This window comes from Ranitomeya imitator, chromosome 3, assembly GCF_032444005.1.
Source record: "Ranitomeya imitator isolate aRanImi1 chromosome 3, aRanImi1.pri, whole genome shotgun sequence".
Taxonomy (NCBI): domain Eukaryota; kingdom Metazoa; phylum Chordata; class Amphibia; order Anura; family Dendrobatidae; genus Ranitomeya; species Ranitomeya imitator.
This window is the reverse complement of record NC_091284.1, coordinates 593,280,715-593,308,314: the sequence shown is the minus strand read 5'-3', so window position 1 is coordinate 593,308,314 and position 27,600 is coordinate 593,280,715. Positions and strand designations below refer to the sequence as shown.

Sequence of the window (27,600 nt, the reverse complement as noted above, 5' to 3'; positions counted from 1 at the left end):
GCATACCATCCCGAGACGAATGGGTTGGTGGAGAGAACCAACCAGACTCTGGTAACATATTTGCGACATTTCGTCTCTGCTAGGCAGGATGACTGGGCATCTTTGCTACCTTGGGCGGAATTTGCCCTGAACAACACCGTAGCCGATTCCACTGGTCAAACTCCTTTTCTCCTTAATTACGGCCAGCATCCGCGTGTCCCTGTGCCCATGCCCGTGTCATCCACCGATTCTAGGGTGGCAGACTGGGCGGTGGAGGCACGTGACATCTGGGACCGCACACAGGATGCCATCCGGGCCTCCAAGGAGAGAATGAGGGTTTCGGCTGATACACACCGGCGCCCCGCTCCGGTCTTTGCTCCTGGCGACTTAGTGTGGCTCTCCGCCCGTAACATCAGGCTGCGAGTTGAGTCCACTAAGTTTGCTCCTCGCTACATTGGCCCGTTTAAGGTTCTGGAACAGGTCAACCCTGTGGTCTACCGTTTGGCTATTCCTCCAAGCCTTGGTATCACCGATACTTTCCACGTTTCCCTCTTAAAGCCCGTTCATTTGTCCCGGTTTTCCGAGTCATCTGCTCGGACATCGGGTTCATCCACGGATGAGTTTGAGGTGAAAGCTATTGTGGGGTGCAAGGTGGTACGTGGCAAGAAATTTTATCTGGTGGACTGGAAGGGTCACGGCCCAGAGGATAGAACCTGGGAGCCTGTGGAGCACATTCGGGCTCCGCTGCTTATCGCAGCTTTTGAGCGTAGTGAGGCTCAAGGGGGGGGGGGCCCTAGGAGGGGGGGTAATGTTAGGAGTCGAGTTTCCTCTGCTGCACAGGGGGAATCTCGATCCCTGTCTGTTGCGGTCTCCCATTCAGCATCGGCCGCAGTGGGCTCTGCTCAGCGGAGACGTCGCTCCCAGCGTCTCGCTGGGGCTGATTCGGTGCATAGGGTCACTACTGCCTTTTCTGGTTTTCCTATGGTACCCTGCACTGATCTGTGGCGAGCGAGCCTCTCTGGGACTAAGTCCTTGTTTGCTCACACTGAGCATGCCCAGGGCAGGGTCTCCCATTGGAGGTCGAGGGCCACATGTTCGGTCACATGCTCAGGTGCTGCAGTGCATTCCATTGGTCCTTCTGGAAGGTCCTGAAAGGGCAAAACATGCTCAGGTACTGCAGCACTTTCCATTGGTCCTTCTGGAAGGTCCTGAAAGGGCAAAAACTTCGGTAGCAGCTTCCTGTGCTGCAACTATATAAAATGCGCATGACCGCACGGCCATGCGCTAGTATCGTCTTATGCTATATGCTTTGCGCCAATGTGGTCATGTGTTTGAATGTGTTCAGGGACCCAGCTGAAATAAGCCCCTAGAATGCTGGCACCTCCGGCGAGGAGATTGTGTTTAAGTGTGTTCAGGGACCCGGCTGAAATAAGCCCCTAGAATGCTGGCATCTCCGGCGAGGTGTTTTGTATGCATGCATGACCACTCACTGCTCACATCTGGGTAGTTGGCCTGTGCCTCTGTGAAAGTCTAACAGGGCACAGAGCTTTCCTCTCGCGGTTACTCTGTGAAGCTAACAGAGTTGGTATATACCGCCATATAGAGCCGCCATTATTTAGCAACAGGTGCTTTCCTGCACGGTGGATCCCGGGTTGCGAACGCACCAATTCCATTTAATAAATTATATATTTGGTGCGTTCCGCCAACCCTAACAAGGCGTTTATACCGTTCTGCATTTGGTAAAATGGATAAAGCAGTTTTATTATGCGGTCAGTACGATTACAGCGATACCTCAATTATATTTTTTTTTATGTTTTGGCGCTTTTAGACGATAAAAACTATTTTATAGAAAAAATAATTATTTTTGCATTGCTTTATTCTGAGGACTATAACTTTTTTATTTTTTTGCTGATGATGCTGTATGGCGGCTCGTTTTTTGCAGGACAAGATGACGCTTTCAGTGGTACCATGGTTATTTATATCTGTCTTTTTGGTCACGTGTTATTCCACTTTTTGTTCGGCGGTATGATATTAAAGCGTTGTTTTTTGCCTCGTTTTAATTTTTTTTTTTACGGTGTTTACTGAAGGGGTTAACTACTGATAAAGTTTTATAGGTGGGGTCATTACGGACGTGGCGATACAAAATATATGTACTTTTATTGTTTGTTTTTTTTATTTAGATAAAGAAATTAATTCATGGGAATAATATTTTTTTTTTTCATTATTTAGGAATTTTTTTTTTTTTTTTTTTACACGTGTGGACATTTTTTTTTTAAACTTTTTTGCTTTGTCCCAGGTGGGGACATCACAGATCGGTGATCTGACAGTGTGCACAGCACTCTGTCAGATCACCGATCTGACTTACAGTGCTGCAGGCTTCACAGTGCCTGCTCTGAGCAGGCTCTGTGAAGCCACCTCCCACCCTGCAGGACCCGGATGCCGTGACCATCTTGGATCTGGGCCTGGAGCAGGGAGGGAGGTAGGAGACCCTCGCAGCAATGCGATCACATCTCGTTGCTGCGGGGAGCTCAGGGAAGTCTGCAGGGAGCCCCCTCCCTGCTCGATGCTTCCCTATACTGCCGGCACATCGCGATCATGTTTGATCGCGGTGTGCCGGGGGTTAATGTGTCGGGGGCGGTCCGTCACCGCTCCTGGCACATAGTGCCGGATGTCAGCTGCGATAGGCAGCTGACACCCGGCCGCGATCGGCCTCGCTCCCCCCGTGAGCGCGGCCGATCACGCTGGACGTACTATTCCGTCCTTGGGAAGTAGGGCCCACCCCACATGGACGGAATAGTACGTCCATTGGCAGAAAGGGGTTAAACATTGTCTATAAACCTACTGAATGTGATTTTTAAGCTATTGTAAGAAGATTGGTTTTCATTAAAATAAAAAATGCATAGATATATAGATTAAAAAGGCACATGTACATTAAGTTTACTGTAGCAATATTAAAAAATACAGTCCAATGGGAAAAGGTTGAACACCTTTTCCCATTGGACTGTATTTTTTAATATTGCTATAGTAAACTTAATTGTCAAATTTCTGATGATGATATAATTATTAAAAGAAGAACATCATATAAAGTAAGCATTTTATGCAAGAGGCTTTATTGTAATTTATGAATGTAAATCATATGGTAGTTGGATTTTTTTATAAATAATTAGTAGATGGAAATGCTGTATATATTTGCAAAATGCTCAATACTTTGCCTGAGTCCTGCTACAAAGAGCAGTGCTTTTCAACGTGTAGATACAATCTTGCTATACAGACTCTTGAGTATATTCTAGCAAGTACAAAATGTCAACTTTATTAGCCTAATAAACTTATCAGATCATGACCCAGTTTTCACTTTATTACTCCTTCATAAGTGAAGGTAATATAACCTGGCATTGACAGGCCCAGACTGGTAATTGAATTTATGCTTTTTGCTTGATAGGCTGGTATTCCTTAGAATGCTGGCGTCTGAACTCATAGACTTATTAAAAATAGTCTAAGTCATCTATTTAATATTGTTTCTGTTTTTTTGCTATGGTTATAGCCTTGCTATAGTGTCAATAAGCTAAACAATGCAGAATGACGTGGTTTCAATGCAATTAACATTAGTCCCAGTCCGGATCTGGGCTTTTGAAGAATGTTGTATTATATTACAAAACAACAAAAGCAAAGTCATTAATTGCTGCAGGTAGGAAATAATTTTCTGGTCATTGAAAAAGATGACATTTCCCCTTCATTTTAATGTGGTGCCAAAAAAATATAATAGTGTATCTGTACAAAGCCTTTAGCTAATGTGAAATGCAAAATGAATGCAGAAGTTTAACCTTTCAATTAGAGTTAGGAATGAATAATACACCATTTCTACTTAGCGGTCTGCGAAAATGGCTTGCCTAAAACAAAAAGTACATAGCTGTTAATTAAACCATTTTAAAGAAGACTTTTTTAAAAAAAATCCCAAATTATTGTATTTTTAGAAAGGTTACAGCACCACTTTTTGTTTGAGTGACTAGAAAATGTATTTGAAATATAGAAAAAATTGTTATATGATGTATCAAAAATTGTATGGCCTACATGATATAGAATTAAAATTTTGATTGGGAACGATTTCTCAAACATCTTATTATATGAAAATGCTTTCCATAATGTATTTTTTTTCATTCCAGTGTAATTATTTTCTTCCTAATCCCTATCCCTTTCATTGCCCTAAAAATAACTTGTTTCCTTAGTAAAATCAATATTTAGAGAAGACAGATTTTTCCATTACTGAAATAAGAGCTAGCAGTAGGTGCTTAGAAAATATTATGAAGAGGGAATGAGGGAGGAGCTAAGAGGAGCTACATATGTATAATGAGATGCATTTTTGGAAAACAGAAAGATTTAATTATAAGGGATATCCGGGACAAAAAAAAATTGTGCCTAAGCACTAACAGGTAGGTAGTTTTTACAATACCCAGAGAGATTAGCAAAATTAGAATTATTTAGTCTAGAAAAAAGATGACTGAGGGGCGATCTAATAACCATGTATAAGTATAAAAGGGGACAATACAAATATCTCTCCTAGGATCTGTTTATACCAAGGAAGGTGACGATCACAAGGAGGCATTATCTGCATCTGGAGGAGAGAAGGTGCGAACCTGGAATACATTGCCTGAGGAGGTGGTGATGGCAAACTCAGTTGAGAGGTTCAAAAGAGGCCTGGATGTCTTCCTGGAGCAGAACAATATTGTATCTTACAGTTATTAGGTTCTTTAGAAGGACGTAGATCTGGGGCTTTATTCTGACAGACTATAGGCTGAACTGGATGGACAAATGTCTTTTTTCGTCTTGCTAACTATGCTACTATGTTTCCTGCTTGCCTGTTGTGCCTGACATGATTTTCCACCAGCACAGAGCGGTCAAAGACTTCAGCTGACATCACATTAACAGAGCAGCAGTTTATTTTCCTGTGGACAGGGCTGGTCTACTGGTGTCTTGCTGATTGACATCAAGCTCTAATTTGGGGAAGCTGACTGTCAATCAGCAATCAGCATGAAGTCAGTAGTCTTGCCCTGTCAACAGGAAGAGAATCTGCTGCTCTGTTAACAGGGAGCAGTTGAATATCCAGCAGAAGCTGCCAATGACAGGCGCGGGTACAACAGACAGATAGTTGCCTCTGTTTGCAACTACATGCCTGTTAGTGCTTAGGTTCACTCAAGTCAAGGATATCACTTTTAACTTGATTGTGATTGTCTGGTCACAACTAATTTCAGTTTGTGATATACTACTGTGGATCAGAGGCGTTAGGGGAAATATTTAAGTGATTTTCTACAAAAGTTACCAATTATAACAATGTCCATACCTGGAAAAAATATTCTTGTTGCTTATATTGTTGACATAAACAACAGATGGAAATTATTGACAATTATCAAGACACACTCAAGAAAGCAGTGGTTCTCCAGGTGGGGACCACAGACCACATCTCAGTACTAATGCTATCTGGCTGATTTTTTGGTCACCTTTGAATGTTGGTTGTGCTTTCACACTTGTGATAGCATAAGACAGACTCTACAACCCATACAAATGGATGAGGTAGTGCAGCTCATCCAGGATGGCACATCAATATGAGCTGTGGCAAGAAGGTTTGCTGTGTCTGTCAGTGTAGTGTTCAGAGGCTGGAGGCGGTACCAGGAGACAGGCCAGTACACCAGGAGACATGAAAGGGGCCGTAGGAGGGCAACAATCCAGCAGCAGGACCGCTACTTCAGCTTGTGCAAGGAGGAATAGGAGGAGCACTGCCAGAGCCCTACAAAATGACCTCCGGCAGGCCACAAATATGCAGATGTCTGCACAAATGGTTAGAAACCGACTCCATGTGGATGGTCTGAGTTCCTGATGTCCACAGATTGGGGTTGTACTCATAGCCCAAAACCATGCAGGATGCTGGGCATTTGCTACAGAACACCAGGAGTAGCAAATTTGCCACTGGCACCCTGTGCTCTTCACAGATGAAAGCAGGCTCACACCGAGTACATGTCGCAGATGTGACAGAATCTGGAGACGCCATGGAGAGCAATCTGCTGTCTGCAGCATCCTTCAGCATGATCGGTTTGGCAGTGGGTCAGTAATGGTGTGGGGTGGCATTTCTTTGGAGGGCCGCACAGCCCTCCAAGCCCTCCATGTGCTCGCCAGAGATAGCCTGACTGCCATTAGGTACCGAGATGAGATCCTCAGACATCTTGTGAGACCATGTGCTGGTGCTGTTGGCCCTGGGTTCCTCCTAATACAGGACAATGCCAGACCTCATGTAGCTGGAGTGTGTCAGCAGTTCCTGCAAGGTGAAGGCATTGAAGCTATGGACTGGCCAACCTGTTCCCCAGACATGAATCCGATTGAACATATCTGGGACATCATGTCTTGCACCTTCCACCAATGTCACATTGCACCACAGACTGTCCAGGAGTTTGTGGATGCTTTTGTCCAGGTCTGGGAGGAGATCCCTCAGGAGACCATCCGCCGCCTAATCAGGAGCATTCCCAGGCATTGCAGGGAAGGTATACAGGCGCGTGGAGGCCACACAAACTACTGAGCATCATTTCCTTGTCTTGAGGAATTTCCACTGAAGTTGAATCAGCCTGTAACTTCATTTTCCACTTTGATTTTGAGCATCATTCCAACTCCAGACCTCCGTCTGATATTAGTTGTGATTTACATTTTTGGTTTTTATTGTTCTCAACACACTCCACTATGTAATGAATAAAGAATAAAGATTTGCAACTGGAATATGTAATTCAGTGATATCTAGGATGTGGGATTTTAGTGTTCGCTTCATTTCTTTCAGCAGTGTATATGTGTATATATATATATATATATATATATATATATATATTGTACATGCTAGTGTGTCATTTAAAGATTTTTCTGTATTTTCCTGACTATGAAAATTGTACATTCACACTGAAGGCATCAAAACTATGAATGAACACATGTGGAATTATGTACTTAATTTCAGTTGTTTCACACTTTTTTTGTTATGTCTTATAATCTAGGCTCTACAAAGTAGCCAGCTTTTGCTTTGATGACTGCTTTGCACACTCTTGGCATTCTCTTGATGAGCTTCAAGAGGTAGTCACCGGGAATGGTTTTCCAACAATCTTGAAGAAGTTCCCATAGATGCTTAGCACTTGTTGGCTCTTTTGCCTTCACTCTGCAGCCCAGCTCACCCCAAACCATCTTCATTGGGTTCAGGTCTGGTGACTGTGGAGGCCAGGTCATCTGGCGTAGTACCTCATCACTCTCCTTCTTGTTCAAATAGCCCTTACACAGCCTGGATGTGTATTTGGGGTCATTTTACTGTTGAAAAAAAAAACGATGGTCCAACTAAACGCAAACCAGATGGAATAGCATGCTGCTGCAAGATGCTGTGGTAGCCATGCTGGTTCAGTATGCCTTCAGTTTTGAATAAATCATAAATAAAGTCACCAGCAAAGCACCCCCACACCATCACACCTCCTCCTTCATGCTTCATGGTGGGAACCAGGCATGTAGAGTCCATCCGTTCACCTTTTCTGCATTTGAAAAAGACACGGTGGTTGGAACCAAAGATCTCAAATTTGGACTTATCAGACCAAATCACAGATTTCCACTGGTCTACTGTCCATTCATTGTGTTCTTTAGCCCAAACAAGTCTCTTCTGCTTGTTGCCTGTCCTTAGCAGTGGTTTCCTAGCATCTATTTTACCATGAAGGTCTGCTGCACAAAGTCTCCTCTTAACAGTTGTTGTAGAGATGTGTCTGCTGCTAGAACTCTGTGTGGCATTGACCTGGTCTCTAATCTGAGCTGCTGTCAACCTGTGATTTCTGAGGCTGGTGACTCGGATAAACTTATCCTCAGAAGCAGATGTGACTCTTGGTCTTCTTTCCTGGGCCAGTCCTCATGTGAGCCAGTTTCCTTGTAGTGCTTGATGGTTTTTGCCACTGCACTTGGGGACACTTTCAAAGTTTTCCCAATTTTTCAGACTGACTGACCTTCATTTCTTAAAGTAATGATGGCCACTCGTTTTTCTTTACTTAGCTGCTTTTTTCTTGCCATAATACAAATTCTAACAGTCTATTCAGTAGGACTATCAGCTGTGTATCCACCAGACTTCTGCACAACACAACTGATGGTCCCAACACCATTTATAAGGCAAGAAATCCCACTTATTAAACCTGACAGGGCACACCTGTGAAGTGATAACCATTTCCGGTAACTACCTCTTGAATCTTGAAGCTCATCAAGAGAATGCCAAGAGTGTGCAAAGCAGTCATCAAAGCAAACGGTAGCTAATTTGAAGGACCTAAGTATATTTGACATATTTTCAGTTGTTTCACACGTTTTTGTTAAGTATATAATTCCACATGTGTTAATTCATAGTTTTGATGCCTTCAGTGTGAATGTACAATTTTCCTAGTCAGGAAAATACAGAAAAATCCTTAAATGAGAAGGCGTGTCCAAACTTTTGGTCTGCAATGTGTATATATATATATATATATATATATATATATATATATATATATATATATATATATATAAATATGCTATGACCTGAGTGAGGTTGAAAACAACTTTACTTGTGCTTGTAGAACAATAAAATGTGATCTTTACCTGGGTGCAGCCTTATTTCTTAAAATGTGTTTTTTGACTCGAATGTAAAATTATTTAATTAACTCAAGTTTTATCTTTCTACACGAAGATAGATTTTTACAGGCTGGTAGACCAAAATGTTCTATAGTGAATCGTGTGAATATTCTCCAAGTATCAATTTCTGAATGAAATAATTCAGATAGCCTTCTCTTCTGCTATATAATTGTCTAAGGGTCAATTCCGTCTTTCTGTCTGTCCTTCTGTCTGTCTGTCACGGATATTCATTGGTCGCGGCCTCTGTCTGTCATGGAAAACCAAGTCGCTGATTGGTCGTGGCAAAATGCCCACAACCATTGCCACGACCAATCAGCGATGGGCACAGTCCGCTGGTAAAATGGCCGCTCCTTCCTCCCCGCAGTCAGTGCTCGCTCCATACTCCCCTCCAGTCAGCTCTCACACAGGGTTATTGGCAGCGTTACCGGAGCGCGTTATAACGCGATGTAACGCACTCCATTAACGCAGATATTAACCCTGTGTGACCAACTTTTACTATTGATGCTGCGTATGCAGCATCTATAGTAAAAAGATCTAATGTTACAAATAATAATAATAAAAAAATCGTTATTCTCACCCTCCAACATCGCACCCTGTCCTCGGCAGTGCAAGCGGCAAGTTCCGGTGCCAAGGATGCTATGCGAGAAGGACCTGCCTTGACGTCACGGTTATGTGACCACGACATCATCACAGGTCCTGCGCTCATACCAACCCTGGGAAGGTGAGTATATTATTTTTTATTTTTTAACCTGTGACATACATGGATGAGCAATAAACTATGTAGCTGGGCAATATACTACGTGACTGGCCAATATACTACGTGACTGGGCAGTATACTACGTGTCTGTGCTGTATACTACGTGTCTGTGCTGTATACTACATGGCTCTGTGCTGTATACTACGTGGCTTGGCAATATACTACATGGTTGGGCAATATACTATGTGACTGGGCAATATACTACGTGTCTGTGCTGTATACTACATGGCTCTGTGCTGTATACTATGTTGCTGTGCAATATACTATGTGGCTGGGCAATATACTACGTGGCTGGGCAAAATACTACATCACTGGGCAATATATTACGTAACTGGGCAATATACTACGTGACTGGCAATATACTACGTGACTGGGCAATATACTATGCGGCTGGGCAATATAATACGCCACTGGGCAATATACTACATAGCTGGGAAATATACTACTACTGGGCAATATACTGGGCAATATACTACATGACTGGACAATATACTATGTGGCTGGGCAATATACTATGTGGCTGGGCAATATACTATGTGGCTGGGCAATAAACTACGTAGGCTGTGCAATATAATACGTGGACATGCATATTCTAGAATACCCGATGCGTTAGAATCGGGCCACCATCTAGTTTTAAATAAGCATTGTGGAAATTAAAAGATTGTAAAGAAAAACAATGACTGAGATGTAAACCCGTTGATATATTTTAATTGGAGACCATATGACTAGACAATCTGTTTCATATTTATATTAACTTACACTTAATTATAATAGCTATAATAGAGCTCTCTAAGAAAAATAAAGACATAAAATATGTTTATGGAACAAAACTTTGATTCACTCCTAGAACATTGTAATATGTATAGTACTGTCATAGTGTAAAACAATGTTCACAATATCCTACTTTCCTTGATAGGTTCTATGTGATATATTCTCAATTGTTAGTGCAATTTTATATTGTACAGCCATGGCCAAAAGTATTGTAACTCTTGAAATTGCTTCAGAAAATGAAGTACCATATTTTTCGCTTTATAAGACGCACTTAGATTATAAGATGCACCCCCAAATTTGGTGAAGAAAAAGAGAAAAAAATAATTTTATGTTAAATCGGGGTCTGTCTTATAATGAGAGTGTCCATCTTACAAATCATATATATGTCCCTGGTATCTATATAATCCCCATCCTGGCACATTGCCCCCTGTGCTGCTGGCACACTGTCCCCCATCTCATCCTGGATATGGCCCCCCATAACTATAAGCCCCCTTCTGGCAGGCACATGCCTTTCTCTCTATATATGCCCCCCTGCTGGCACGCACATGGCCCCCCTCTCTCTATGGCACGCACATGGCCCCTCAGTCACTACATGCCCCCCTGCAGGCACACACATTGCCCCCCCAGTCACTACATGCCCCCTGCAGGCACACACATAGCCCCCCAGTAACTACATTCCCCCCTGCATGCATGCACATGGCCCCCCAGTCCCTACTGTACATGCCCCCTGCAGGCACACACATAGCCCGCCAGTCACTACATGACCCCCTGCAGGCACACACATAGCCCCCCAGTCACTACAAGCCCCTTGCAGGCACACATATGGCCCCCATTCACTACATGCCCCCCTGCTGGCAGGCACATGATAAATAAACACTTAACTCACCTTCTGATTATGGCTCCGTGCTCCCAGCTCCTCGGTTGCACTTCCTGTTTCCCAGGCTTCAGATCATGTGACCTGGGCTCACAGTGATAACATCACTGTGCTGTGCTGATCACATGATCGGATGTCGGCACAGGCACAGGAAGAGCCATGGGAGAACTGGGAGCAGGGAGCCATCATCAGAAAGTGAGTCAAGTGTTTGTTATTTTAATATGTGTGTGCCTGCAGGGGGGCATATTCATGACGGGAGGAGGGGGAGTGCAGGCACATGCAATATGCACTGCTCCAGTGTCAACCAACTCAGTGCGACTTCAGCACCAAGGTCATGGACAGCGGGTGCAGTGCATATTACATGAGGCTAATGAGCGGGAGCACAGGACCTCCTGCTGTCTCTGCAGCCTGCAGCCAGCCCACTCCAGCCCCCCTGACACCACTCCAGAGCCGCCCCCCTACTTTACAGCACAGCACATCACACAGATTCAGATTATAAGACGCACCCCTCACTTTCCTACAAAATTTGGGGGAACAAAAGTGCATCTTATAATCTGAAAAATATGGTATTTCTTGCAGAAAATTATTGCAATTATACTTTTTTTATACAAAAAAACACAGCAAAAAAACAGAAAAAAAGTGCAAATTAAGCATAATTTCACAGAAAACCCCCAAAATGGGCAGCACAAAATTTATGGCACCTTTGTAAAATTATGGATTTTGAAAAGCAAAAATGATGAAAAATATCAACAGTCTCAAGGTTACAAGTCCATCTCTAGAGATCTTGATGTTCCTTTGCCACAGTGTGCAACATAATCAAGGAGTTTCAAACCCATGCCACTGTAGCTGATCTTCCTGGATGTAGATGGCAGAGAAAAATTGATGAAAGGTTGCAATGCAGAATAGTCCGGATGATGGATAAACAGCCTCAATCAAGTTCCAAACAAATTCAAATTGTTCTGAAGGCTCAGGGCGCATCATTGACAGTACTATCCACCTACATTTTAATCAACTGAAATGCTATAGCTGGACACCCAGGTGAACCTCACTGTTCACAGAGCCATAAAAAAGCTAGACTGCATTTTGCCAAAATGTACATGAGTAAGCCAAAATCCTTCTGGGAAAGCATCTTGTGGACTTATGAAACCAAGATTTTTTGGTAAAGTACATTATTCTGCTCTTTAACAAAAATGGAATGAGGCCTACAAAGAAGAGAACACAGTATCTACAGTAAAATATGGTGGAGGTTGCAAGATGTTTTAAGCTTGGTTGCTGCCTCTCACACTGGGCACCTTGACTGTGTGCAAGACATGAAATCTGTAGATTACCAAAGGATTTTGGGTTGCAATGTTGTGTCCAATGTCATAAAGCTGAGTTTGCATCCTAGGTCATGAGTCTTCCAGTGGGATAATGACCCCAAACATACTTCTAGAAGCACCTAAAAATGGATAGCAACAAAGTGCCAGAGAGTTCTGAAGTGGCCAGCAATCAGTTTGGATCGAAATCCAATTGAACACCCATGAACAGATCTAAAAATTGCTTTTGGGAGAAGGCAGCCTTCAAGTATCAGAGATCTGAAGCAGTTTGCAAAAGAATAGTGGTCCAAAATTCTAGTTGAGAGGTGTAAGATGCTTGTTCATGGTTATGCATCATCTGCAATTTACACACCTACAGTCATGGGCAAAATTTTGGTACCCTTAAAATTGTTCCAGAAAAAGAAATATTAATAATACAAGTCTTTATTTCATTTGTGTGTATTATAACAACACACAAAAACAGGAAAAAAGGCAAATAGTGCATTATTTCACACAGAGCCCCAAAAATGGGTTAGACTAAGTTGTTGGCACCCTCAACTTAATATATTGTTGCAAACCCTTTGAAATAAATAACTGCAATCGCTTCCTATAACCAGAACCTGGAACCTAAGTTGCGCGATATTATGGTTCTTTTGATGGAAGTGATATGGAAGGGGCAGATGGTTTTTATTGCAGCGAATAGTGGATTTATGCTGTGAGACCCTGTCCCTAATGGGTTGGGTGGTTTCCCCAACATAGGCAAGCCCGCAGGGGCATTTAATAAGGTTCTGTGCCTTTTCATGACGCGGCACTCTCCATTGTGATCCTCCAGGTACATACACTCATGCTGCTTATCTGGCTTTTCATTAGTATTCATTATGTGTGGTGTCCCTGTTAACCCTTTCCCCTCGGCTTTGGCTTTTTGCAGCATACTGCAGCTCTTGGATTTTCTGTTCTTGCTAACGCTCATCCAGGCTTTCTGGCTTCCTCATCCAGGTAGTATGTTGCTCCCACTTACTCCATTACTCTACCTCTCTTCTGTGTGTAGCTCCAGACGTTCATTTTCCGTTAGGCTTCATTTACATCATTCTCCTTTTCCACTTTTCCCTTTCAGGACCCATGTTACCTACGTTTTTTGTTCTCTCTTCCTCATTCATTTTCCTTTTTTTTCCCTGTTTTCTGGGATGCCCAGTTACAGTTATGTGCACAGACTCACGTATCTCTTATTCTTCTAGGTCCTCACGTTAGACCATCCACTATGCTATTCCATATAGCTTCACTGGAGGCGTATTCTGTATCTCATGTCTGCGTTTCTAGTATCTGTAGAGTGCATTTCTGCTATGTATCCTTTTGTTTACTCTCCTCACTGAGCTAGACCCTCTCGGCCTGAGGTCGCACTATTACCAGCGTCCTTCCATCTCCAGCACTATTGTTACTTCCCTTATCCAGCATCTCAGCATGGACTATATCTACACCTCGCACGGAGCACCTATTGTTCTGGATAGACTCATCTCTCTGGCACATGTCTCCCTGAACCAGATGGAGCATCACGTAGATTTTCGTTTTTTCACCATTAGATCTCTTTTTCGTTTTTTGCATTATATGACGTATATTTCCGCATCATGTGACACTGTATTCATTTATATGTTTCATAGTCAATGTCAAAGAAACGCTCTGACGAAGGTCCGGTGTGGACCGAAAACGTTTAGCACTTTTGTTTGTCTGGATGCATCAATAAACTAAGAAGCTTTTCTTCTCAAATTGAGTGCCAAGTTTTATTCATCTGTTATCTACGGGGTGGACACCCTACTAGAGCACCACCAATCCTCATATTTACTGAGTGCCGTGTTCTCTAATCGTATCCTGTTTGTCCGCACACGAGCACCATAGACGATGTCAAGTGGAATTTTTTCCTTCAACGCTACAGAGACAGCTGAAATCCTATCCAAAGTGACTGCATCCAGTGACTTTCTCCAGATCCCCACGCAAGAGATTAAACATAGGGATCTGGAACGTGAGTCAAAAAGAGCAGTCAATCTTGAACTACATATTATCACTCTTGCCGAATATCTCCGTGTCCAACGCATACCAAGGGGCCTACGGGTCCCCTTACAACCCACTTTCTTTAAGGACGACAAGGAATATTGCACTAAATTCGAGCACATTTTAAACAAGTGCTCTGCTGATTTGATGACATTAACCTTGTCTTATTTGCAACAGAACCTGGATACCGTCAACTCGCAGATATGTGCCATAGAAAACCAGTTAACCAGCACCATGTCCCAGGAGGCCTTCCAAGATCTCAAAGCACAAAACCAGGAGACCCTGCGCACACACAGACTCGACCTGGAAAAAAAGAAAAGGTCGAAATTTTTAAGGGACACCGAAGATTACCTCCAGAACAGAGTGTACCAGTGGCGGGAACCCCAGCGAGGCTTCAGGCGTCGGACCTCCCTAAGTTCCTCAGGCTCAGCCGACAGCAGACCTGGCACCTCAAATACCTACACATCCAGCAATTTTTTAGGCAACAGCCGGGGACGCTCAAAAGGAAGACGAGGCGGGGGGGCCAATGTCGCCGGGGACTCCAGAAGCCACATGTCGACCAGATCACAGGTACGCAACCCCCACTGGTGATTAACATCTCGTCAAAATCCATGGACACTTCCCAATTGACTTTACTCCAGAAAGGCTTGTCCTTCTGTCCAACTTATAAGTTCAATTCGTTTGAACTTAATATGGATTTACAGAGGTTCTTCCGTAACCTCCGTTTACGTGTCCATTTTTCCACTCATCTACCTTCAGGTGACCCTCCCTCACAGGCGGGACAATCTCTCCTAGGCCTCCGGGGCTTGGGCCTTCGTTCCCCAAGCTCTTTTATGCCTCCCAAAAATAGTCCACCTATCGAGACTTTTATCTCGCTGGTGGAAAGGGACATTGATGCCTTCCACCGCGATTTACACTTGGGCAAATTCCACTCTCACACTAACTTATTGCCATCCGAGAAACTGGCCCTTGATCAGTTATCTGCTGATAAAACACTTGTGGTTAAACCCGCTGATAAGGGTGGGGCAATAGTGATCATGGATCGGGCTGACTATATGGAAGAGGCTTACAGGCAATTGAATGACTCTGATATATACAGAGTGACCTCACAAAATCCTCTCAATAATATTGCCCAGAAAATCAAGACCCTACTTGAGTTCCATGAACAGGAGGGCACTATTGACAATAAGCTCAGGAGTTTCCTTATCAAAACTGATCCCATAACTCCCATTTTCTATCTTCTGCCCAAAATCCATAAACGCCTGTTCAAACCTCCTGGACGTCCTATAGTGTCCCTTACTGACTCCATTCTATCCCCTCCTGCTATAGTGTTGGAAAAGATTCTTACGCCTTTGGTCAAATCTACCAGCTCTTTTATCCTTGACACTAATGATTTCCTGGGACTCATTAGGGCACTGGGCGCTATCCCCTCCTCCTCCTTGTTGGTCACCTGGGACGTGAGCAGCCTTTACACATCCATAACACATGAGAAAGGTATATTAGCTGTAGACAGACTCCTCAATGAAGCAGGCACCCACATAAAGATACGTCGTTTTTGCACGGACCTTTTAAACTTAGTTCTCAGGGAGAACTACTTTATGTTTGAGGACACCTTCTTTATTCAACAACAGGGCACCGCTATGGGCTCGCACGTAGCGCCCCCGTATGCTATTGCATATATGTCATCCTTCGAGCAAGATTTTGTATACACCCATCCTCTATTTCAAACCCACTCGCGCTTATGGCGCCGCTACATAGATGACATATTCTGCATCTGGGATGGCCCTATTGACTCACTTATCTCTTTTGACCAACACCTTAACAACGTGTGGCCAGAATTAAAATTCACTTTGCAACATAACATGGATCGGATAAGCTTTCTGGACACCCTTATCTGTAAAAACGATCATGGTGAGTTATCTATTGACCTATTCCTAAAACCCACTGACAGGAACAGTCTCCTGCATTACAATAGTTGCCACCCCCCCTCCATTAAAAATGCGATCCCGAAATCACAATTCCAACGGATACACAGGATAGTTTCGGATGAAACCACCAGAAACACTAGACTAAACGAGATGCAACAAAAATTTTCTAACCGTGGTTATCCACAAAAGACACTACTTCTAGCTAGACAGACTGGTGTTACCAACAGGTCTAACGACAATAATAAACGTATCCCCTTTGTCAGCACTTTTCATCCGTTTTCCAATATAGTACAATCTACCATTAGACGCCATTGGGGTTTATTGCAGAAAAGTTATCCGACTATCCCTGAGTTTAAGTTACCCTTTTTATCCTGTTTTCGCAGGGCAAAAAACTTACGGGACAAACTAGTGAAGGCGGATGTGGGTTCCAGGAGCACCATATCCAGACAAACTTTTTTACAGACACAAAAGCGGGGTACATTCCCCTGTCTTGGCTGCCTCCAATGTAATAACGTTCAAAAAGGTTCCAAAGTGTTCCATCCACACACGGGTCAGGGCATCCCGATTAGGGGCTATTATACATGCGACTCCTCATACGTAGTATACCTTATTAAATGCCCCTGCGGGCTTGCCTATGTTGGGGAAACCACCCAACCCATTAGGGACAGGGTCTCACAGCATAAATCCACTATTCGCTGCAATAAAAACCATCTGCCCCTTCCATATCACTTCCATCAAAAGAACCATAATATCGCGCAACTTAGGTTCCAGGTTCTGGAACAAATTGAACCAAATAGGAGAGGTCTTAATAGGATTAAAATCCTCAAAAAAAGAGAGGCTTTCTGGATTTTTACCCTCCAGACCCTAGAGCCTAAAGGTCTTAATAGGGAATATGACGTATCGGCCCTTTTGTAAATTATTGTACATTGTTGTTGTATTTTGTATATTATGTATATACTAATTTGTTCTTTTCTTCTTTCCTCTAGAATCGCTAGATTGCACTACGTTCACTATACTGGGCACCGTTTATACCCTGCACGGTATGACATCACAATCTTCCCCTATTCTATTATGGGTCCTGTTTCCTTTCTTTTTTTCTTCTCTTCTCTTTCTTGTCTTCTATTTCTTTGCATAGCGCTATAGCTATGAGCTTCCTCCCCTAGTCATCTTCTTTACACTGCCTCATTCACACACTTATTGTATGGTCAGGCATTTTTGCCTGCGGTCACATGACCGCTCCCAGCGTCCTGTACATTTAGGGACTCTCTCTGCCCTCCCCTTCCCACTAGCGCTGTCTGTGCATGCACCTTCTGTGGGTGGTCACATGACCATGATTACGTCATGAGTCACCAGGACTTATACCCGGAAGTGCCGCCCCTCCTGCAGCGTTGCTCCTCTCTGCCCTGCTCCACTGAGCGCTTAGGATCCAGGTATGTCGGCGGTTACTGCGCCTCTCCCCTCCTCTATTTACTGTTCTCTGCCCCATTGTGTATTTCCTGACCTGGTCACATTCTCTCCTCACAGCGCCGCTACTCCCCTCAGGCTCTGTGCCTTTTCATGACGCGGCACTCTCCATTGTGATCCTCCAGGTACATACACTCATGCTGCTTATCTGGCTTTTCATTAGTATTCATTATGTGTGGTGTCCCTGTTAACCCTTTCCCCTCGGCTTTGGCTTTTTGCAGCATACTGCAGCTCTTGGATTTTCTGTTCTTGCTAACGCTCATCCAGGCTTTCTGGCTTCCTCATCCAGGTAGTATGTTGCTCCCACTTACTCCATTACTCTACCTCTCTTCTGTGTGTAGCTCCAGACGTTCATTTTCCGTTAGGCTTCATTTACATCATTCTCCTTTTCCACTTTTCCCTTTCAGGACCCATGTTACCTACGTTTTTTGTTCTCTCTTCCTCATTCATTTTCCTTTTTTTTCCCTGTTTTCTGGGATGCCCAGTTACAGTTATGTGCACAGACTCACGTATCTCTTATTCTTCTAGGTCCTCACGTTAGACCATCCACTATGCTATTCCATATAGCTTCACTGGAGGCGTATTCTGTATCTCATGTCTGCGTTTCTAGTATCTGTAGAGTGCATTTCTGCTATGTATCCTTTTGTTTACTCTCCTCACTGAGCTAGACCCTCTCGGCCTGAGGTCGCACTATTACCAGCGTCCTTCCATCTCCAGCACTATTGTTACTTCCCTTATCCAGCATCTCAGCACGGACTATATCTACACCTCGCACGGAGCACCTATTGTTCTGGATAGACTCATCTCTCTGGCACATGTCTCCCTGAACCAGATGGAGCATCACGTAGATTTTCGTTTTTTCACCATTAGATCTCTTTTTCGTTTTTTGCATTATATGACGTATATTTCCGCATCATGTGACACTGTATTCATTTATATGTTTCATAGTCAATGTCAAAGAAATGCTCTGACGAAGGTCCGGTGTGGACCGAAAACGTTTAGCACTTTTGTTTGTCTGGATGCATCAATAAACTAAGAAGCTTTTCTTCTCAAATTGAGTGCCAAGTTTTATTCATCTGTTATCTACGGGGTGGACACCCTACTAGAGCACCGCCAATCCTCATATTTACTGAGTGCCGTGTTCTCTAATCATATCATCAGACACATCCTGTTTCATTTATGAAGGAAGGACTCTGAAAGTCACAAAGCCTATTTTTATAGGGCTATCAGTCAGCCTTTACTATTCTTAAATGGCAAGTCGTCAGCCCTCACTATTCTTAGAAAGCCATCAGCCCGCCATGCTTTGCTGTTTCAATTATTAATAAGTGGGTCTCATACACTACTATTGCTTATGCAGTTAGTCAGTCAGCCTGTCAGCATTTTCAGTTTACAGGCAGATGCGCTTATCAGTTAAAATTCCACAAGCAGCACTAAAAACCCGCTCTGACAAAAAGATAGCGGCAGGGCAGGCCAGAACCTCCAAGGCATAGAGAGCCAGTTCAGGCCACATGTCCAGCTTGGCACAGAGGAATCACAGAGGATGCTGGTATGGTCAGCAAGGTACTCCCTCAGTATCTTCCCAAAGTTTGTGCTTCTTGTGAGAGTACCCCATGCCTCAGGGCCTGTGCGATGGGAGGGTCTAAGAAAACACTCCTAGAACTTTCACAGTTTTCCCCTACTTCTGCTGGATTGAAGTCATGTCTCCTTGGTTGTCCAATGAACTCTGACCTCTGCCGTCAGAGTTTTCAGATGGAAATTTTTATAATTATTCTGCAACAAAGGCCTTCTGATACTGCCCAATTTTAGTAAATCTGTCCGCCTCAGGAATAAGAGATAGAAAGTTCTTCTTGCAACGTGGGTCTAGAGGTGTCACTGACCAGAAGTGCGAGGGTCACAGGAAAGGCAGAGTAACATAAACTCAGCCATGCATGCCACACTGCTAAGGGTACGTTCAGACTAGCGTTGTGCTAGTGTGCGTCGGCGCCGCGTCGGGCGACGCAGATGCGACGCACGCGTCATGCGCCCCTATGTTTAACATGGGGGACACATGCGTTTTTGCTTGTTGCGTTTTGCGACAAATGCGTCTTTTTTGCCGCAAGCGTCGGACCAAGAAAACGCAACAAGTTGCATTTTTCTTGCGTCCGATTTTCGGCAAAAAACAACGCACGCGTCGCAAAACGCAGCGTTTTTGCGTGCGTTTTGCCGCGTTTTTCAGTGCGTTGTGCGTCGCGTCGCCGACGCAGCGGCGCACAACGCTAGTCTGAACGTAGCCTAACATGCAAGACTTCTGTGTCCTCACCAACAGGATGACTGATCGTGCTCTCAGGGCCGGCGTCAGCACCCGGCGCACCTGGACAAATGCCGGGGCCCTGGGGAGAGAGGGGGGCCCACTCACGCTGTCATAGATACAGCTGGGAGAGCGGAGCAGGAGATAACATGCTCTCTCTGCCCACAAAGTCACTGCTGGCTGCGTTCTCTTAACCCCTATGTGCCAGCTCTGACACAAGCATCTCCTCACTCAGTCAGTGCAGCCAGGCAGGCACACATAGGGGTTAAGAGAAGGCAGCCAGTGTGACATTTTTTGTGGGCGGAGAGAGCACCTTCTCTGCTCTGATCTCCGCCCCTGGCTGGCTGCCCTGCTGCTGAAGTTATGAGGCAGATTCAGGAGGAGCTCCTAGTCCTACCAGTGCCTGAGTGAGTGGTGCTGCTATATACTACGTAGGCTGCGCTGCTATATACTACGTGGGCTGCGCTGCTATATACTACGTGGGCTGCTATATACTACGTGGGCTGCGCTGCTATATACTACGTGGACTGTGCTATATACTACATGGGCTGCTATATGCTACGTTGGCTGCTATATACTACATGGGCTGCTATATACTATGTGGGCAGTGTTATATACTACATGGCTGTCTTTATATGCGATCATGAATCGGGGTATGTGTTAAAGGGGGGGCCCACTGAGACTCTTTCGCCAGGGGCCCTCAAAAACCTGGAGCCGGCCCTGCATGCTCTCCACCTCCTCACTATTCTCAGGCCATAAACGCTTACAGACTGTATGACAGTTGGCAGGTAGTACTGTCTATAGCGCATGAAACTAGTCCTCTTCTTCCTCCAGCTCTTTCTCCTCCTCTTCCTTATTGTCACCACGGTGGGATAAGGTTGGGCTCTGTGTAATCATCCTGTATGGTTCCTTGCTCAATCTCATCATGTTCCACCTGCAATGCATCCTCTGAACCACAAGGTAAAGCACATGGGCCAGGCATGGAACGTGTGTGAACTCGCCTCGCCTCATAGCTGCCACCAGGTTCCACCATTGTCACACCCAACCATGTCTGGCTGTAGATTCAGGGGTGTCAGCCACAGATCTGCTTGCTTTTTCAGAGTTGTATACAACTCTTCAGCATTGTGCGGTTTATCACCTAAGCATATTATCTTCAGCATTGCCTGTTGCCGCTTAGCTGAGGGATTGCTGCAGTGCATCCAGCTTCTGACTGATGTGGTCATTTCAGAGATGGAGGCTGAAGAGGAGGAGGATGAAGTGCAGGAGCTGTAAACTGTGGGGGCACCTCAATTGACCTAGGGCCGCAATCCTCGGCATCAGGAGGATGTGTTCCAATCCATGGTCTGACTGGGTCCCGGCTTCCACTATGTTAGTTAACCCAGTGTGCCATCGGTGAGATGTATCGTTCCTGCCCACAAGCACTTATCTACGTGCCCATGGTTAGGTGGACTTTCCCAATAAGAAAAAACAAAAAACTAATATTCAAATATAAAAAATTGGGGATCCTGTATATGGGTGGTGCCTATAGGAGCTACACTAGTGAGCCATAGTAGCGGACCCCTACAACTCGGTCAGACCAATAAAGCTAACTTAAACCAGCAAAGACCAGGATATACCTAATGGTTAGCAAAGCTTTGTAGCAATTATTGCACAAAGTGGAAGATAGATATGACACCTCCAACCACAGATGTATATGTACCGATGAAGGACATTAGGTATAATTAGAGTTAAATCCGAGGTAACAGAATACTCATATATACATATAAGCTGGTTAAAGGTACATAGGTGGTGAAAAAACAAAAAAACAAATAAAAAACCCGATACACTTATCTGTGTTCAGATTTTGCCTCTACGCGTTTCCGCCCCATGATGTGGTTCCTCAGGAGGCATATGGGAAAATAGGATTCCGTGTGTCTAAATCACATCGGAGATGCGTGCTGTGCCTGGTTGTAGGTACAAGGGATCCGCTGGCCAAAACACCATTAAATAGCCCCCACCCTGGAAATGAAAAGTCAAGAGGCTAATTCATACCTGTATGTACTGCTACTAGGCTGTCTCAAACATAGGATTGGTTGTAGGGGTCCGTTACTATGGCTCACTAGTGTAGCTCCTATAGGCACCACCCATATACAGGATCCCCAATTTTTTATAGGGATTCAGTAAGGGTTAATAGGGATAGCCGTCGAGGAGCGGGGGCGCCATTTGCGTCCAAGAGGGTGCCAACCTCCGCTGGTAGGCAGGGATGCCTGGCTAGGGACTCGGCAGGGTGTACTAGCCCTAAGTATAGGCAGTTTTTGTAAGGCGGTGTACGGTCAGACCAGCCCACGTGGGCTTAGTTGTTATTTTTGGTGATTTACCACTTGGCATCGTTTTGTTTTGTCCATTATTATTCTTTGGGCCCTAGTGTTTGGGCTATTTGGCAGCATCATAAGTGCCACAGTTTTCCCACGTAGGTATAGGGACCAATAGGGCTTACAGGGTCAGCCGTCGAGGAGCGGGGGCGCCATATTGCGTCCAAGAGGGTGCCAACCTCCGCAGACAGGCAGGGAGGATCTCAGGGACGTGTAGGGTCTATACTTTATTTACTCCCACCCGTTGCCCTTTATTTATTTATCTATCGGGCCAGGTTTTTATTGACCCACTCTCACCACATGGGGTTTGGGCGTTGTGTTAGTTTTTAATCCTAGCAGTTTGAAATAAAGTTATTTTAATATTAGTTTTTTGGTTTTTCTTGTTTAATACTAATTTGGATTATCAAACGTTATACTTCTCTTGGACTTTCCCAATAACTGCATTGTTGAGGGCATGACTAATGTTGTGGGACACATATCTGTGTAATGCGGGGACGGCACACCGGGAGAGAAGGTGGAGGCTGAAGACTGAATACCGAGCAATGGCCGCTGCCATCAGGTTACGAAAAGCTTCCGCCTCCACAAGCCTAAAGGCAGCATTTCGAGTGCAAACAGTTGCAAAATGCGTGAATTTCATAGTATGGCCTGTGGGGTGTTGGCTGCTCATTTGCACTTGAGCTCCAATGACTGGGATATGGATATGTCAATGCTGGGCTGGGACAAGGACGTACACGTGCTTGATGATGGTGCTAGTTGAGTGCGTGCAGCGACAGGTGCAGGGCAGGAGGCATCTTCTCATGCACCATTGACAGTGGATTGGCTTCCATGTACAACAGTGGAAGAAGCAGTGGTGTGGACCATAGACACTGTTCTTATTCTCTGGGGTTCGGCCAACAAAGTCGGATGCTTTGCTGCTATGTGCCTGATCATGCCGGTGGTGGTCAGGCTGCTAGTTTTGCTTCCACTGCTGATGCTGGACTGGTCAGTGATGCAAATGGCCTTTTTGGGGTTTTCCCCTTGTCTTATTGTTATATCACCTGATAAAGGCAGCAATCTGCTGTTGAATTGCGTTGTGGATTAATTGGAATGATAAAGGTTTGCGTCTTTCCATTTTACAATTTGCCTGCTCCATCTGTCTCAGTGCTCCTCAAAGACCGCATTTTCCATTCTCTTTTTTGGGGTTATCACCAGAGTCTTTAAAAAACAACCTGACTTGGGATGACCTAACAGTTGGACTGGCAACTTCCGTCGTGTTGGTGCTACGGGGAACGGTTACCCGCCTTCTGTCTGTGGCCACCACATTGCTTCTTCCTGTCTGTTGGGGTGCTACGACTCCCTTCCCCTGTTTGCTGCTGTCCTCGCTCTGCATGTTTTCCTGCCAGGTTGGGTCAGATACTATATCATCCACCACCTCATCTTCCACGTCCGCACCCTGGTCTTCCTTACTTCTGGCAATTGTGTCTCATCATCGTCCATCTCTTGTGACACTTTCACTCCATCACCTTCATGTGACCGTGGTTGCTCAAATCCTTGTGCATCGCTACATGCGATCTCATCTTGCCTCACTTCAAGTTGACCGTCTGAGAGTCAAGAATCATTAAAGGGAAAAGTGAACAGCTTTTGGAGTGTCCAAGTGTGGAATCAGTTGACTCAGGGCACTCGGCATGGTGGGAAGAAGGAGGATCAGGGTGAGTAATATGCAGTGCACACTCACGGCTACTCAAACTTGTCCGTGTGGAAGACGTGGTGGTGGTAGCTAAGTGACTGGAAGCATTGTCCGCTATCAACCAACAACCGTTTCACACTGCTCTGGCTTCAATAGTGGTGTGCTGTGGTCCCCTAGAAACTGGGACAGGAAGATCGAGCGAGAAGATGTGGGTCTTTGTTGTGGCCCACTTTCAGCTTGGCCACGGACTCGTCCTCTGCATGCACCATCAGCATCACGTCCACTTCCTCGTCCCTTGCCCCTTGCCTTGCCCATTTTAAATGGACTACTGAAATATTTTAAAGTTCAATAGAAATGGATTAATTTTGAGAAAACTTATATGTGATCAGTATGGCTGAAAAGCAAGTAGTTGGAGACCACAGATACAGCGGGCATATCAAGGATATAACAAACAGTTTAAATATTTTTTTTTAATTTTTAGCCACTAAATACTGAGTTGAACAAGGCTATCAGATATGTCAATGCAATGTATGCCTGCAAAGCGAGGATTTTGACACCACAGAAACACGAGGCATCTTCACATGCACGGTGAACTGGGGATTGGCTTCTACTCAAAACAGTAGAAGAAGCAGTGGTGTCACCTGTAGACAGTGGTCCTGGAGCCAGGGGTTTGGCCCACAAAGTCAGGTGCTTTGCTGCCATGTGCCTGATCATGCCAATGGTGGTCAGGCTGGTAGTTTTGCTAGCCCTGCTGATGCGGTCATGGCAGGTGCTGCAAATGGCCTGTTTGGGATTATCGGCAGAGTCTTGACAAAATAATCAGACTCGGGAAGATCTAACAGTTGGAATGGCAACTTCTGTCATGTTGGTGTTACGGGGATCGGATGCACTCCTTCTGTCTGCGGCCACCACGCTGCTTCTTCCTGCCTGTTGGGGTGATATGCCTCCTTCCCCATGTGTGCTGCTGTCCTCGCTCTGCATGTCCTCCTGCCAGGTTGGGTCAGTTCCTATGTCATCCACCACCTCGTCTTCCACATCCGCACACTGCTCCTCCTCCTGACTTTCTGGCAATTTTGTCTCATCATCGTCCACCTCTTGTGACACTTTCCCACCATCGCCTTCATGTTACCGTGGCTGTTAACCCCTTTACCCCCAAGGGTGGTTTGCACGTTAATGACCGGGCCAATTTTTACAATTCTGACCACTGTCCCTTTATGAGGTTATAACTCTGGAACGCTTCAATGGATCCTGGTGATTCTGACAATGTTTTCTCGTGACATATTGTACTTCATGACAATGGTAAAAATTATTTGATAGTACCTGCGTTTATTTGTGAAAAAAACGGAAATTTGGCGAAAATTATGAAAATTTCGCAATATTCCAACTTTGAATTTTTATGCAATTAAATCACAGAGATATGTCACACAAAATACTTAATAAATAACATTTCCCACATGTCTACTTTACATCAGCACAATTTTGGAAACAAAATTTTTTTTTGTTAGGGAGTTATAAGGGTTAAAAGTTGACCAGCAATTTCTCATTTCTACAACACCATTTTATTTTAGGGACCGCATCTCATTTGAAGTCATTTTGAGGGGTCTATATGATAGAAAATACCCAAGTGTGACACCATTCTAAAAACTACACCCCTCAAGGTGCTCAAAACCATATTCAAGAAGTTTATTAACCCTTCTGGTGCTTCACAGGAATTTTTTGAATGTTTAAATAAAAATGAACATTTAACTTTTTTTCACAAAAAATTTAATTCAGCTCCAATTTGTTTTATTTTACCAAGGGTAACAGGAGAAAATGGACCCCAAACATTGTTGTACAATTTGTCCTGAGTATGCCAATACCCCACATGTGGGGGTAAACCACTGTTTGGGCGCATGGCAGAGCTCGGAAGCGAAGGAGTGCCATTTGACTTTCAATGCAAAATTGACTGGAATTGAGATGGGACGCCATGTTTCGTTTGGAGAGCCCCTGATGTGGCTAAACATTGAAACCCCCCACAAGTGACACCATTTTGGAAAGTAGACCCCCTAAGGAACTTATCTAGAGGTGTGGTGAGCACTTTGACCCAACAAGTGCTTCACAGAAGTTTATAATGTAGAACCGTAAAAATAAAAAATCATATTTTTTCACAAAAATTATCTTTTCGCCCCCAATTTTTTATTTTCCCAAGGGTAAGAGAAGAAATTGGACCCCAAAAGTTGTTGTACAATTTGTCCTGAGTACGCTGATAGCCCATATGTGGGGGTAAACCACTGTTTGGGCGGATGGGAGAGCTCGGAAGGGAAGGAGCGCCGTTTGACTTTTCAATGCAAAATTGACAGGAATTGAGATGTAACCTCATGTTGCGTTTGAAGAGCCACTGATGTGCCTAAACATTGAAACCCCCCACAAGTGACACCATTTTGGAAAGTAGACCCCCTAAGGAACTTATCTAGAGGTGTGGTGAGCACTTTGACCCACCAAGTGCTTCACAGAAGTTTATAATGTAGAACCGTAAAAATAAAAAATCATATTTTTTCACAAAAATTATCTTTTTGCCCCCAATTTTTTATTTTCCCAAGGGTAAGAGAAGAAATTGGACCCCAAAAGTTGTTGTACAATTTGTCCTGAGTACGCTGATACCCCATATGTGGGGGTAAACCACTGTTTGGGTGGATGGGAGAGCTCGGAAGGGAAGGAGCGCCGTTTGACTTTTCAAAGCAAAATTGACAGGAATTGAGATGGGACGCCATGTTGCGTTTGAAGAGCCACTGATGTGCCTAAACATTGAAACCCCCCACAAATGACACCATTTTGGAAAGTAGACCCCCTAAGGAACTTATCTAGAGGTGTGGTGAGCACTTTGACCCACCAAGTGCTTCACAGAAGTTTATAATGCAGAGCCGTAAAAATAAAACAGAATTTTTTTCCCACAAAAATTATTTTTTTAGCCCCCAGTTTTGTATTTTCCTGAGGGTAACAGGAGAAATTGGACCCCAAAATTTGTTGCCCAATTTGTCCTGAGTGCGATGATACACCATATGTGGGGGGAACCACTGTTTGGGCACATGGGAGGGCTCAGAAGGGAAGGAGTGCCATTTGAATGCAGACTTAGATGGAATGGTCTGCAGGTGTCACATTGCGTTTGCAGAGCCCCTAATGTACCTAAACAGTAGAAACCCCCCACAAGTGACACCATTTTGGAAAGTAGACCCCCTTAGGAACTTATCTAGATGTGTGCTGAGCGCTTTGACCCACCAAGGGCTTCACAGAAGTTTATAATGGAGAGCCGTAAAAATAAAACAAAAATTTTTTCCCACAAAAATTATTTTTTAGCCCCCAGTTTTGTATTTTCCCGAGGGTAACAGGAGAAAATCGACCCCACAATTTGTTGTCCAATTTGTCCTGAGTGCGCTGATACCCCATATGTGGGGGGGAACCACTGTTTGGGCGCATGGGAGGGCTCGGAAGGGAAGGAGCTCCATTTGGAATGAGGACTTAGATGGAATGGTCTGCAGGTGTCACATTGCATTTGC

The 27,600-nt window shown here is 44.4% G+C and overlaps 2 long non-coding RNA genes across 3 annotated transcripts; both read left to right on the top strand.

The window, feature by feature from the left end:
• Nucleotides 1-13,114: 13,114 nt before the first annotated feature.
• LOC138670592 (uncharacterized) lies at nucleotides 13,115-14,763 on the top strand. 2 transcript variants are annotated; one of them, XR_011319356.1, is made up of 5 exons: nucleotides 13,115-13,160; nucleotides 13,257-13,324; nucleotides 13,564-13,670; nucleotides 13,786-14,342; nucleotides 14,549-14,763. It is a non-coding gene; the product is annotated as an uncharacterized lncRNA (long non-coding RNA). The 2 variants fall into 2 exon arrangements; XR_011319355.1 differs by lacking the exons at nucleotides 13,786-14,342; nucleotides 14,549-14,763 and having other exon boundaries at nucleotides 13,564-13,779.
• Nucleotides 14,764-14,926: 163 nt separating this feature from the next.
• On the top strand, nucleotides 14,927-18,817 carry LOC138670591 (uncharacterized). The gene is made up of 6 exons (XR_011319354.1): nucleotides 14,927-14,941; nucleotides 17,286-17,729; nucleotides 17,824-17,888; nucleotides 17,985-18,052; nucleotides 18,292-18,398; nucleotides 18,514-18,817. It is a non-coding gene; the product is annotated as an uncharacterized lncRNA (long non-coding RNA).
• Nucleotides 18,818-27,600: the final 8,783 nt, after the last annotated feature.